Source organism: Crocuta crocuta, unplaced genomic scaffold (assembly GCF_008692635.1).
Source record: "Crocuta crocuta isolate KB4526 unplaced genomic scaffold, BGI_CrCroc_1.0 scaffold147, whole genome shotgun sequence".
Lineage (NCBI taxonomy): Eukaryota > Metazoa > Chordata > Mammalia > Carnivora > Hyaenidae > Crocuta > Crocuta crocuta.
This window is the reverse complement of record NW_027532594.1, coordinates 4,784,418-4,797,475: the sequence shown is the minus strand read 5'-3', so window position 1 is coordinate 4,797,475 and position 13,058 is coordinate 4,784,418. Positions and strand designations below refer to the sequence as shown.

Here is a 13,058-nt window from a genome sequence, read left to right as displayed (position 1 = left end):
TCTAACGTCCAAAAAAAAAAATGTTCCCTTCCTCTGGGCCACCTTGGCTTTACTTCCTCTGCCCCTCCATCACATCCCTAGTAGCATTCATAGGATTCACCTACGTAAGAACTCATGCCAGCAGCCATACATTTCATTCCAGCTCCTTTCGGCCCATCTTTCTGGACAAGGACCATGCCTTGCACTCTAGGTGCTATTGAGATGGATAAGGTAAGATTCAGAGGAGGTCCTGTGCTGATACAAGAAGGGAATCCACATTTTTCTCCCCTGAGTGGGAGTAGGGATGTTTGTAGTGTTTCTAGAAAGTCCTCAGAGAACACATGCAACAATGCAGCTTTGAGTCATGACTATATGACAGACACTTGGCAGAACCACACACACACACACACACACACACACACTCTTCCTTCAGGTTTTCCATATTGCTGATAGTTTTCCTCCTTTAACACTCAAATTCAGGAAATCCAGGGGGAAGTCCTCCTCTTCCTCTAGTTCCAAAGGTGTCTAGTCCTCAGAGCCCAGCACCATTGCTTCCCTTGGCTGGAGCTAAAAACAGAGCTACGGTGAGTTCCCTTCCCAGCACTCCTTTCTTTACCTCCATGCTACCAACATGCTCCCCTGCCCATTGCCAACCCTTTGCTGGTAGCCATCTCCCTTCTTTTCCATGTCCCAGGGGGACAGGCTGTGTGGGGATGGGGTGGAGCATCTGGCAGATAGTGGCCATGAATTCTACCTTCCTCTACCTTCGACCCCTGTATTCCAGCCATTGTGGGGGTGACTGGCTTAATGCAGGTCACATTTGCTAGCTTGAAGGTTTCCCCTCATTACTTGAATTTAATTTGCAAAACTGAATCCCTAAAGTGTTACAGAGATTAGTCCAAATTCCTCCTCCTTTAAACCAGAAGCTGAAGCAGGGAGAGTCAGCAAGAATTAGCCCTTTATTCATCAAGGTGGAGCAAATACTTCTACCGAGAGTATAAACTCATGGGGGCAGGGCCCAGGACCTGGCTCTCCTGGTGCCTGTTAGAGTCTGGGCCTCTGCCACACTTTACTTAGTAATTGTTGAATATTAACTTTAATCAGTTTTTGGTTGATTTTTACCTGGTTTGGGAGAACTCTCTATTGAGAATCTTAGGATAGCTAGTATTAGAGTTCCATCTTTTGGGAGACAAAATAAAAACTGGGAAGCAATCTCAAATTAAATACATTTTCCCGGGAGGCTTTGGTATTAGAAGATGGTGAAGTCTTACCTTCATAAGGCATGACTTTTGAAGGCATGACTCTCTACCAATATAAAATTTATCCTAAAGGGCAAACTTAAAAATATTTACCTACTTGGTCTGAAATAAGAATCTATCATATTCCTTGGGACTTTGAACCCAATCCTAGGGAGTTTCTAAAAGCTGAAACATTTTTATGTCTTTTAAAATGAAAAATGTCACTCTGGCTATGAGGGCTAGTTTTATGATAGGGTGGCGTTCCCCCTCACTTGACTGAGAAGCCCTAAATGTATACACTGAGGAAATACTTGTGCCGTTGCCACCAGAAGCTTGAAATATTGCGTGTGGTTCTCAATATGCAGGAGGGCCCTGTTGATGACCGGTGCTCACCTGCTGCTCTCACACGAGGAGGACCTTATTAGGTAAAATCTCCCACACTCAGTAAAGGCAGAGAGTCTAAATCCCGCCTTCCTACTTAAAAGCTCCTCCAGGGCAACATGGTTCTGTGCACACCAAAATGACTATCAGCTACCATGAACGATGCCATAAATCTGCTTTTATTAAATTGTCTGGCTGTCTGTGGAGCTCGGAAGTTGGCTGGAGAAAAAGTTTAGAGAGCTCATGACAGAGTTTCTCAAGCCTCTCCCAGCCTGTGAAGGAATTCCACAGGAAGACCTTGACATATACGCAGCTAGCTCATGTCTGAGGTTAAAGGATGGGGAAGAGAGAACAAAAGACTTCTTGGAGTGAGACAGAGTGTCACTGATGCTTTATTTACATGCGTCACCATCTTGTTTACAAACTAGATTACGGCTGTAAATGGAATACACAAGGCAATATCTACAAACACCAAGGAAAGTTAAGTACTGCATCTCTATTTCATTTGGAAAGGGGAAGATTCCCAAATCAAATTGGTTTTGATTTTTGAGAAGAAAGGTGGTAGAGTTAATTCATGGCAACATATGGTTAGACAAAATCCTCAGTAAGAATGCAATATGATAGTGTTCGCTTGGAAAGAAGAATGAGGTGCTTCAAACCAAAGTATCAGCTGCTTGACTCTTAGGTGTTTGAATATGGCCATGCACCATATTTAATTCTAGTTTGAATGGGGAATGAGCAAGAAATTGAAACAGGTAAGACGATTTTACAGATACTGTATACAGGTTTTTTTTTCCATTCATGCAACTTTTTTTCTTAAAAAAGTTAAACATGTGAAGCCAAAACGCACAATACATTTTTTTTTTAATATTAACTAATTTTTCTGGTCCTCCTTCACATCTGTTTACATTTCCCATGTACATAATGTGCTAGGACAAGTATACGAGAAAAGACTGATTGCCAGGCAATGAGATAGTTTTAGAGAAATAAGTGACCCCGGACAGTTTTTAAAGCAGCCACACAAATAATTCTGGTGTGTGGCAGAGGCCTCAGAACCAATCATTCATCAAAGAAAAGCACACACAAATAAACCTAAAGAGGAAAATATTTCACTCATTTAAACTGCATAAAGGGTTATCCACTGAAGGTTTAGATCAAATAGAATACACTCTTTAGTTACTTGGGCATCTGGGAGAAGATCTTGTTTGGCAGACATGATTTCACAAGGGCTTCACTTTACCCTCATCACACCCACTGCCCCCAGTTTTCAGGAGAGGTTGGCTTTTTCGTACCTCTTTGCCAGTGATTGCACGTCTACAAAAAACTTTGCTAAATTAAAAAATACAACAGTATGCCTAATCTTACAATGTTCCCCAACTACAGCAAGAAAAAGGAAATCAGAGTTAGAGCTATCAGGGTTTACTTCTGCTTTCAGAGAGAAAGGGTAACATTTGTATTCCCCTTTGCCAGTCCATGTCATGAGCAAGCTGAATGACTGCTTTACTCTTGATGGTCTTTCCAAGAGATTCAAATGTTCCATCTTCTTTAAGTGGGATCCGCTGGGTACAGATGAAGTCTGTCCCTACCATCTTTAACAAGATCAGAAGCCACCTGAAATGACACCCTGAGACGGGGCAGAGCTGTCCTGAGCTAGGAGTCATGAGGATCTGACCTCAGGGTGGTGAAGTGACACATGCACACAATACCTGAACTCAACACCAAATACACACATAAATTTCCCTCCTACTACACGTGTGTGCATGATCCTCCTGTTAACAGGAAAGACAAACTTGTGAAATTTTTAGAAAACACGGGTTTCAGCAATTATTACATTGAAGAAAATGCAATAAAGGAAATCAACCTCGGATTCATTCACAGTTAATGGGTACGCTGAACCTGGCAGCCCGTCCTCACACCAGGACAGTGAAGGCTTATGATAAAGCTCTTTTCTGACTTTGGTAAAAGGTATCTGGTTCTGGAGACCTGAAGGGAGAACAGAACCCCAGAGTGCATGTCATGTTTTCAACATTAGTTATTCTTTCTAATTTCCCATCGAAAAGTGGAAGGGTCCCTAGAGCAGCTTATTTAGAGGCCGAGGACAGCCTGGAATAGTTCTCATCAGAATGCAAACATTACAGCTGCTGGGCCCCCAGAGCCTGCTAAGTATTCCATGGAGAGGCTGCAGATCAGATAGCTTACGGGGAAGGACCCACGACACTCAGAACTCCACACGGTTGGGCCTTCCTGAAAGCAGAGTCTCAATATAAGGGATGGAGGTCTTAGGGTCGCACCTCTGCCCGTCTGACCACCTGAGAACCTGGCGAATCTCAGGGAGCCCGGCCTCCGGGTGGGGGGCCAGCTGGCAGTGGCCACGACTAAAAGTGGTGCTGCTGTGATCCTGGATAGGCCTAACTGTTCCACTCCTGCCTGACTCCCACCTGGAACTCACGCCACCACGGGACTCTGACCTGATCTCGGCTCTCCACAATGCTCTACACGTAGATGCTATCTGCATTATTAAAAAAACAAAGAAAAAACCACACAACAAATTCAAAGCACCCCTTCCCCTCCATATTCCTGATGTGTTCTGTGGCTGCCCTGCTCTCATACCTCCTCTGTCCCTCCTTCAGATGTTTTAAATTATAATCTGGTTCTAGGACATTCTGTCAGACATTCTGCCTGAAATCTAAAAAACACCGAGAAAAAAGGAGAATAAATGAGAAGCCACATGTCTAAAAGGAATTCAACGTTTTAAAGTTGAAACATTTGAGGGTTGCTCTTCTTATTGCCAAGGTAGCAATCAGGGTCTATAAAACTGCAAAGGCAAATAGATATTTTGTTAGTTTATTCATTTCTTTGAGTTCAGGAGAGAAATTCTCTGGTCTCTCCTGTCACAAGCCCGCCGGATTCTCCTTGTCCCTGATATCCCCCCACCTTTCCGTCCCCACGCTGCTGCGGCTGCCTCTAAACTGTATCCCCACCCAGGGCAGCATCTCTTAGGAACCCAGAGAGGTAGCCTTCTTTCACGGATGCTCGACAGTTCTTGTGTATAGCAGACTACCAAGGAACCAAGAAAGCGGCTAGCATTATTATAAAGGAATACAGTAAGCAAAAGTCTGTCTCACTGACAAGTAGACTACGTGAATAGAATACATATTTTTAAAAATTATACATACTTTTAAAATGAAGATTACAAACGTGTAGCAGTTTAGAAAAGGCGATATTGCTACAAGTCTACAATAACCACAACTGCACGACAATTTACAGATTCAGTAAAAGGCAGGGTGAAATCAACAGGGCCATCACTCAAACATGACAACCCACGCGAGGCGGGAGAGACGTGTGACAATACCAAATGGAACTTTCATTATGCTAGGAGCTGCTATCACCACCGATATCACCCCCAGAGGAATTATAAAGCAAAGGTGCACAAAGGGGCCCCTGGCGGCCGGTGGTAGGTGCAGGGGGTTGGGTGGCACGTCTGTGTTGGTGGAAGGGAGTCGGTGCCCACTGCACGGTGCAAGTGTCAGCGAGAACTCATGCAGGGAGGTCTGTGCTGAAGTACTAGCCTGTATTCCTAACGTCCATGCAGAATGTTCCATTTTTGTACTGTACATGATAAAATTTATTTATACATTTATATGCCTAATGCTTTTATGCAAAGAAAAGAGTCTTCATATATCACTTTGGAGAAGTATGCATATGCTGTGCTAATCAGAGCTTCATTACACCAGTTTCATATGTACCAAAGGTGTTCCCAACTATTCTGTCTACCAGAGAGGGTAACTAATATCATCACACTTTCCAGGTTAAACAGAAAGCACCTATACAGCACCATAACTTTTTGAAAACAAAACAAAATGAAATCTATAGAAGCAGAAAAGGGGGGAGATCAAAACCGCCCTATCTTGTACTTTCATTGTGTCACTTGTACAATTACAATCTAAGCTTTTATATACTTGCGTGCGTGTTTGTGTGTGTGTGTGTGTGTGTGTAAATCAGTTTGTATGCTATTGCCTCTCATTCATACACGTCTAGTAGGTCAGATTATACGCAGCAAGGCTGAAAATAATCAAAGGTGTGTGTTTTAGGAAAACAGTGACTCCGGTTTGTACTTTTCATGCATTCTTCACTGCAGGCTTAACGCTCACCCGTGAGTTCATTTCTTCTGCAAAGCAAACCAGGACTACATTTTTTTCCTTTTCTCCTTAAAACTAAATCTTCTGGTGGTGTTTGGCAATGAGTGGGCAGCTGAGCTGACTTCTTTCTTGAAAAGACTAATTTCTAACCAACATACCCTCACTGTTCACTGCATTAGCTGAGGATCACGCCAGGAGACCAGGGGCCCCACGGACCTGACAAATACAGACCAGGTGCTGGGGGTCTCACCAGACCACCTGACTCAGAACTAAAAACACACTGGGTTGAGTGCTACACTCTGCTTGGTTCAGTCCTGAACTGGTGTGCACAGCCAACAATTGTGCCATTGTTCGGTTTTTAGAAAAGGATAGTTTTCTACCAAACAAAAGAAGGAAGAAGATCCCCCTCTGGTTTATGTAATTTGTTAGTTTATGGAGTTCCAAGGGCTCAAATGCTTGTGACGCCCAAAGCCAGAACAGTAATTGGTACAACATTTTCCTCTGTTTTTAAATTTGCCAGGAGAAGGATGATTAACATTTTAACATAAAAATACTGCAAGTTAATGCATGTGAAAAACTCAGAAAGTCAAAGGAAAACAAACACAAAAACAACACTTAAAACATCCCATAAACCATCATGATATGAATACATCACAGAATCGCCAACAGGAGCTCACGGTGTGCTCTGAACGAGGGTGGGTGGTGCTGACAGGGTGCTGTCCTTTGCTGGCAGGTGGCTCGTCACCCCGTACAAGGAAGATTTTGCATACTTTATATAGAGAGTTCTGTTCCAAGAGTAAGTGCTTCACCCGGGGTAAGGGGCCATTAACAGTCTCTGCTGGGTTAGGAAAATGGTGCGGGATTCACAAAGGTGTTAAGCTGTAAACGGTATCACTGTCCACTTGCTGAGAGCAGATTTGGCAAAGGGTTTTCTCTGTAGGTCTTGTGTCAGTTTGAGGGTCTGCAGAAGGAGAAAAGAAAACCAGAGGTGATTAAGAGCATGCAAACAGCAATTGTAGGCACCTCAGCGTCACACTTCATCAGCCTCCTGTCCCCTCACCTCACCTCCAAGCTAACAGTACTCATAGTGAAGCTGCTTTGCTACACAAGGTTCAGAGGTCTGAAAACCTAGGATAAAGCATGGAGACTACCTACCTTATTTCTGGGCTTCATTATAAGATGCTCTCAGGTTGAAAAAGCCTAGAGGAAACGAGGTCATTCATTTTGGGAGGTTAACAAAGAAAGGTAAGTTAGGGGTGTTTCGGTAGTCCCTTTTAAGTTGGTAAGTCCAGGGTACAGATGGGGTTTTGCTCTAGACCTCTGGATTGAGGGGTGTCCTGGGACATGGACCTTTCATGCTAAAACCAGAAAAGGTAGTCACCCTAAACAGACCAGCGATGCTTTGGCGGTTCTCTCCCACTGGCTGTTTGGATTCATCAGCCTCGTTTGTCATCCAATACTAGGGGGAAGTAAAATGGCCACTTTCCACAAAGGCTTAATCAGTCCCTACTGCGGGACAGAGATCATCTCGACTTCCTTCACTATTAAAGGAGTAAGTAATCTCTAAGTGGGCTCTCTTAGGAATTTTTTTGGTATTAAAAATCTGCAGAGAAAAAAAAATTATAGCACACATACACCTATGGCCAAAAAACTCTCCCACAAAACATACCTTTAACAGTTAACAACTTATTATTATTTTGCCTCCAATAGTCTTCAATGGTGAGGCACAAGAGAGGTCCTCTCAATGTATCTGAATTTAGTCTTATCAAATTTCATGTGACCCCTGAGCCCAGAAAAGTTAAAGGATTAAAAAAAAAAAGTGTACTCATAGAGATGTAGCTAAAGGAATTGACACGGCCGACCTCAACACCTAAGATCTTTTGTTTATGGAGTCAGTGTCCACTGTTGTGGTAGGGAAAAATGGCTCTCAGCCAAGAAATGGATAGAAAAGCTGAGTGAAGCAACAGGAACTCATGATCTTCTCATCAGAGAAGGCAAGCAAGTCACAAAATATGCATCAGTACACTCACACATTGAAGACATCTACTTCTCCCCTCTTTAGGTGAGATATTATAGGTTCAATTGGAATTTTCACAAATGTATTTAGGACTTCAGTCTTTTTTGTGGCTGGACTGGCTGGCAATCTTACTTTTCACTATCAATATTCAGAAAGATAGCAGGGCATAGTATTTGTGATGTTGCATACCCATGGTCACAGTTACCCTTGTTATAGCTCCAAACAGAAGCACTTAGGTTGGTTTATCAGAGGCAGTGACAAGAACGAATGGAAGAAAGGCCCCACCCATCTCCAGTATGTAGCTTCCCTGGTTGATGGAATTCTTTGCTTTGTAAAGGTACTAGACAATATTATCCTGGACTTGTTGACTTCACAGCATAAAAAAGCTAAAAGAGCGGCACCTAGCTGGCTCAGTTGGTAGAGAATGTGACTCTTGATCTTGGGGCTGTGAGTTAGAGCCCCACGTTCGGTGTAGAGATTACTTTAAAAAAAAAAAAAAGCTAAAATAGATACTAGATCCAAGTATCTATGAGAAATTTAGCCATCTAGGGTGAGCCAGTGCTATTCTAGCTACTCTTCCTGGGACCCCTGAGGCATGAATGGACAGGGGTGCAGACAATGTTCTTTGGAAAGGTATTGGGTTTCTTCCTTCACAATAACACTTAATAAACCACAGTCTAACATTACTATGCAATTAGTCATCAGGGGACTACAGTCCCCAGGTGCCAAGGGAGAAGCTGTAAAGCATTACCTAATTCAGACCCCATCCTGGTTCCCTCTGGTGTTAATTATTCAGCCATGGAAACCAGTGCATACTGGGAAGGTGACATACTTCATTCCCCAAGTACAGAGGCAGAGCATGCAGCTTGCTCTCATGCTGGAGCTGGGTCAGCGCAGGAGGGAAGAGGGCAGAGGGCACCTATAACCCTCAACATGGCATCATGCTAAGCAGAACAGGGCATTGGCCCTGAAACTAGGGGCAGGAGGCCCACACTGGGCAGTCTAGAGCAACAACCCACGAAAATTCCCAGGCCAAATACACATTCCCTCATCAAAAAGCCCAGAATCTTCTGGGAGCAGTTATCATGAAAAAGGCAATGCACTGATCAGAACTCTTTCCATTTCTACAGAATAGGTTGGGGCCCCCAGTGGCACTAAGTCCTGGTGCTCCCAGGGGGTCTCTCAGGCAATGCCTCCTGATCTGCTAGGAAACCCCTGTGCTTAGAAGAGAAGCAAGGAGAGGAGAGGCCCAGGTTTAGAGGCAATTCTCACAAGAATAATAAAGAACCCCCACTCCACACAAAGGTGGACATAAAGGTGACTTTTCTCTGCAATAGAAAGCAAACAGATTTTGAAAACATAAAGAAATCAGATAAATGTTGAACAGAAATATAAGCATTCTTCTAAAAGGAACACCAAATCCCCATTCACTGGGAAGACCCTATGATTAAAAATATTCACAAAAAACACAGCTCCTTATCTGCCTCAGATTTTTAGCTGTTCTTTAGTGGCTCACTGTTTGCACATGTTTATCTGACTCCTTCGATGACCAAACAAATAGAAGGAGCACTTTAAATGATGACACCAGCTTCCCAGCTGGGAATTTAATGATGCTTAGGCTGGGTATAAGTTTGGTGGGTTTCAACAAAGCTCCCCCATTCTTACATTGTTTAAAGGAAAACGTTTAAGTGAACTGAGGTTTAAGTATGCTGATGCTGATTCTAAGCTTAAAAACACATCAGATTGAGCAAAACTTTTGGAAGGAAACGGAAGCATACAACTGAAGAAAACTGCAGCCATCATTTTGCAGTTACTAGGCAATAGGCCAACTCACAATAAATATGAAAATGTCCTAAAAGAAAAAATGTTGCCCTGTCCCATCAGTGACTTTAATAGGGAGAAGGTCCCCTCTCTCCCCACACCCTCCCCAGTAAGTTTGAAATCTGGCTGTTGATGCAAGGAAAATGAAATGGGGAAGCCAAATGATGAGACCGGTTCTAAAAATATCTATAGATGCTGTCATCTGGTCTCTGGTGAGAGTAAGTCCCTCTATAATCTTGGCATCTGTAGGGAAGACAAGTTTCTGCCTAATTATCACCACTAAATCACATGATGTTCTAAGAAAGGGCAACGCCTCCAAAAAAACTCTACACAAAACATAACAACCCCAATCAACTTTAATCTGGAAATAAAACATAAAAGTCCCTACTGCTGTCCTCCCACAACTTTAACTCTACTGTGACAAATTTGGATTTCTCAGTAGTGTTTTCCTCTTTTTGGCAGAGAGGAAAGGAATAGGACCCCAATATCAAATATGACATGGAAGGAAAACGAGCCAGTAGCATGCAACTCACACACTCACAAATCCAGGAAGGTTATCTCCACTGCTTTCCTAGCTAATACTCAAGATGTTTGGAGGAAGTCTTCCTGAAAAACATAATCAAAGTGCAACACCACTTTCCTCACTCTTTACACATAAAGATAATTTAAGCCAAATCTGCAACCCCCGGGACGAGCTGGGGATAAAATTTAGGAGAAGGAAATGAATCAATGTTCACTCGACCTGACAAGGAAACTTCATGTGGAGTTCAGAGAACAGGTGTGGGCTTCAGACTATGAATGTTTCCACCTGTGACGAGGGAGCAAAGAAATGCCTGCCTGTCACCATCTCTGCTTTGCCCCCAGAGGGATCTCTGGGACACCAAATCCATCATGAGCCACAACCATCTGTCACCATCCACTGAGGCTTTTGTAGCTGGTATCACCACTGGAAAAACAGCTTCTTTGTGGGTCTTGGGTTAGGCAGCCATGTCTCATTTTGGAGCACCAAGATGGGAGCAAATCCCTTGGAGCCCATCTTCACAGCCCAAACATGGAGCAGCTCAAGAAGACACTTCATGGACCCAACACTCCGGTTTAATTTGGTAATTTTTCAGTATCTTCCAGGTTGAGGTGGGAGATGAAGATGACTTAAGGAAGCACCTGAAAGCCAGCCTGGTGGTCACTTGTGACAGCAGGGACCTGGCAGATTACAGTCTAGCCGTCTGCCTGCGATGCTGGCCAAATCCTGCCATCCTCCATGACTGCCAGAGAAGAGGAATTCGGAGGTGCGGCTCTACAAAAATACATTTTGACAAATACTGTAAACTCGCCACTTTGGACACTGAATAATTTATGAGAGAAACAGAACAGGTGTGGAAGTTTTTGGTCAGGCTAGAGGCCAAATTTGTATCGTTTGAGGAACCTCAACACAAAGGAAAGTCAAGTTTCTAGGAAATACGGCCTATAGGCTCTGATGCTTTTTAATGGGCAAGTAATTATTTATAGAGAAGATGGGGATATTATAGGGAAGCTTAACATAAGAAGCTTTTTATGGCAAAGGTGACAATGGAAAGACACTCAGCTACCCATGCTATTACCAAAAATAGAAAATAATAAAATAAAAAGTTCAGCTTGTGTAAAAGCTTGACCTGTGTGACCACTTCGTTCTGCTCTGTCCCAGTAATTCCTGGGTTCTTCAAGGTGGCAGGTGAAGCCTGTCTGTGAAGGCTGGTGAGAGTCCACTGACAAGCCTTAGCCTCTAGGACACTTTAAAATCTGGACCTAGTGTGGACTGCACTCCAGGCAGCCTTTACTCTCTACTGATAAACCACAGAGGAAACGGGGAAGAGAAGGAACCACAATCCTAGCATGTCACAGCTGAGGGATGAAAGCAGGGCTGATCTGCCGAGAGGCACTGACTTTCCCTTGGGTTAAACTGTAGGCATTACTGCTGGTTAATATACATTTCACTGAAGAACATCCTATCTCTGTCTTTATATTGGGCAGAGGTTATGTTAACCAATAGTCTTTATCCATCCAGAGTCGAATATAGTGATTATCATGGCAGAAATAGGATACATATTAATTTACCATCAACAGCAAAGTTGTAGAGATTTCATATTTTTAAGAGTCTTAGATTTTCAAACCACATAGCATAGCATGTAAAGTTTGTATTACATTCTTTTAAAGAACTGTTTTAAAGGCAAAAAGCCTTTAAGCAGTGTTTAAATCTTTTTGGACTCATGGTTATGTATCCCAAAATCTTAGCTGGCAGAGACCTGTGGGCTCAGGCTCCACTGTCCTCAACTGGGCTGTTTCCCACTACTGCTGATGGGAACAACCCCTCCTCACCCGATGGTCAGGTTCAGTCACACTCTACCTGGTTTGCTTTCCTCCCAGGTGAGTCAACCCATACATCCAGGAGACCTCCAGCCCCACCTTCCCCAGGCTGTTCACCACTAAACTCCTAAACCACTCACCTGGCACTTAATCACATAGTGCTCAGATGGTTAGTTTTTTAGACTATTGAACCCCAATATGCCGAATTCCTTGAAAGCAGAGCAAAACCTCCAAATCAAACATTTATGGACACCTATTAAGAGCAGTATCTTAGACATGGTATTTGCCCTCGAGAAGCATAATATACAAAATTTTCTTCATGTCCTAAGTAGACTAGAAAGTTGAAATATAGAATAGGCACAAAAGAAATACTGGCTGAAGAAATGAACGAACATCTTCCTGGAATAGGCGTCTCTTCCCCTCTGCCAATTCAAATACTTAGCAGTCTTTAAATGCTATAAGCTTCCATGAAGCATTTTAAACCTACTCACATTTGCTCATATTTAATCTTATTTGAATCCAGGCAGAACCTACTGCTTGTGGGACAAAACATAAAATTTTATTGTCCTTTTCTGGGGAGGATGACTTCTAATGAACTTTCTAAATTGTGTTTCTTATAAGATGAAACCACCTAAAGATCAATGCAAGGCACAATTTTAACATTCAACTAATTTAACAATTAACAATCGAAAAACCTAAAATAGTAGGGGCACCTGGGTGGCTCAGTCAGTTAGCTGTCCAACTTCAGCTCAGGTCATGATCTCATGGTTTGTGAGTTCGAGCCCCACATCAGGCTCTGTGCTTACAGCTCAGAGCCTGGAGCCTGCTTTGGATTCTGCCTCTCTCTCTGCCCCTGCCTCAAAAATAAATATTAACATTTTTTAAAAATTTAAAATAGTATTTAATATTTACCTTCTCCCATCTTTTCTGTATACCCTACCATACACACCTTTACTACTAGCCCCCAAATTAACAGTTTTCTTGCTCTAACTCTGAAATTGCTATCAGTGCTTTAGTGATTCACCACTTACAAACAAGAGGGAACTGTAGTCCAGGAAGAAATGCATAGAGCCATAAACCATGAGCTGAATGCCACATGTTTATGTTCACCTGTGTGACTTCACTGCANGGGGCACACTAGAC

The 13,058-nt window shown here is 42.9% G+C and overlaps 1 protein-coding gene across 1 annotated transcript in view; it reads right to left on the bottom strand.

Annotated features, from left to right (window-relative positions):
- Positions 1-1,974: 1,974 nt before the first annotated feature.
- FOXO3 (forkhead box O3) overlaps positions 1,975-13,058 on the bottom strand; it is a 121,102-nt gene continuing 110,018 nt past the window's right edge. The window contains exon 3 of the mRNA XM_077779955.1: positions 1,975-6,698. The gene's annotated coding sequence lies outside the window, so the exon portion shown is untranslated. The remainder of the gene's footprint in view (positions 6,699-13,058) is intronic.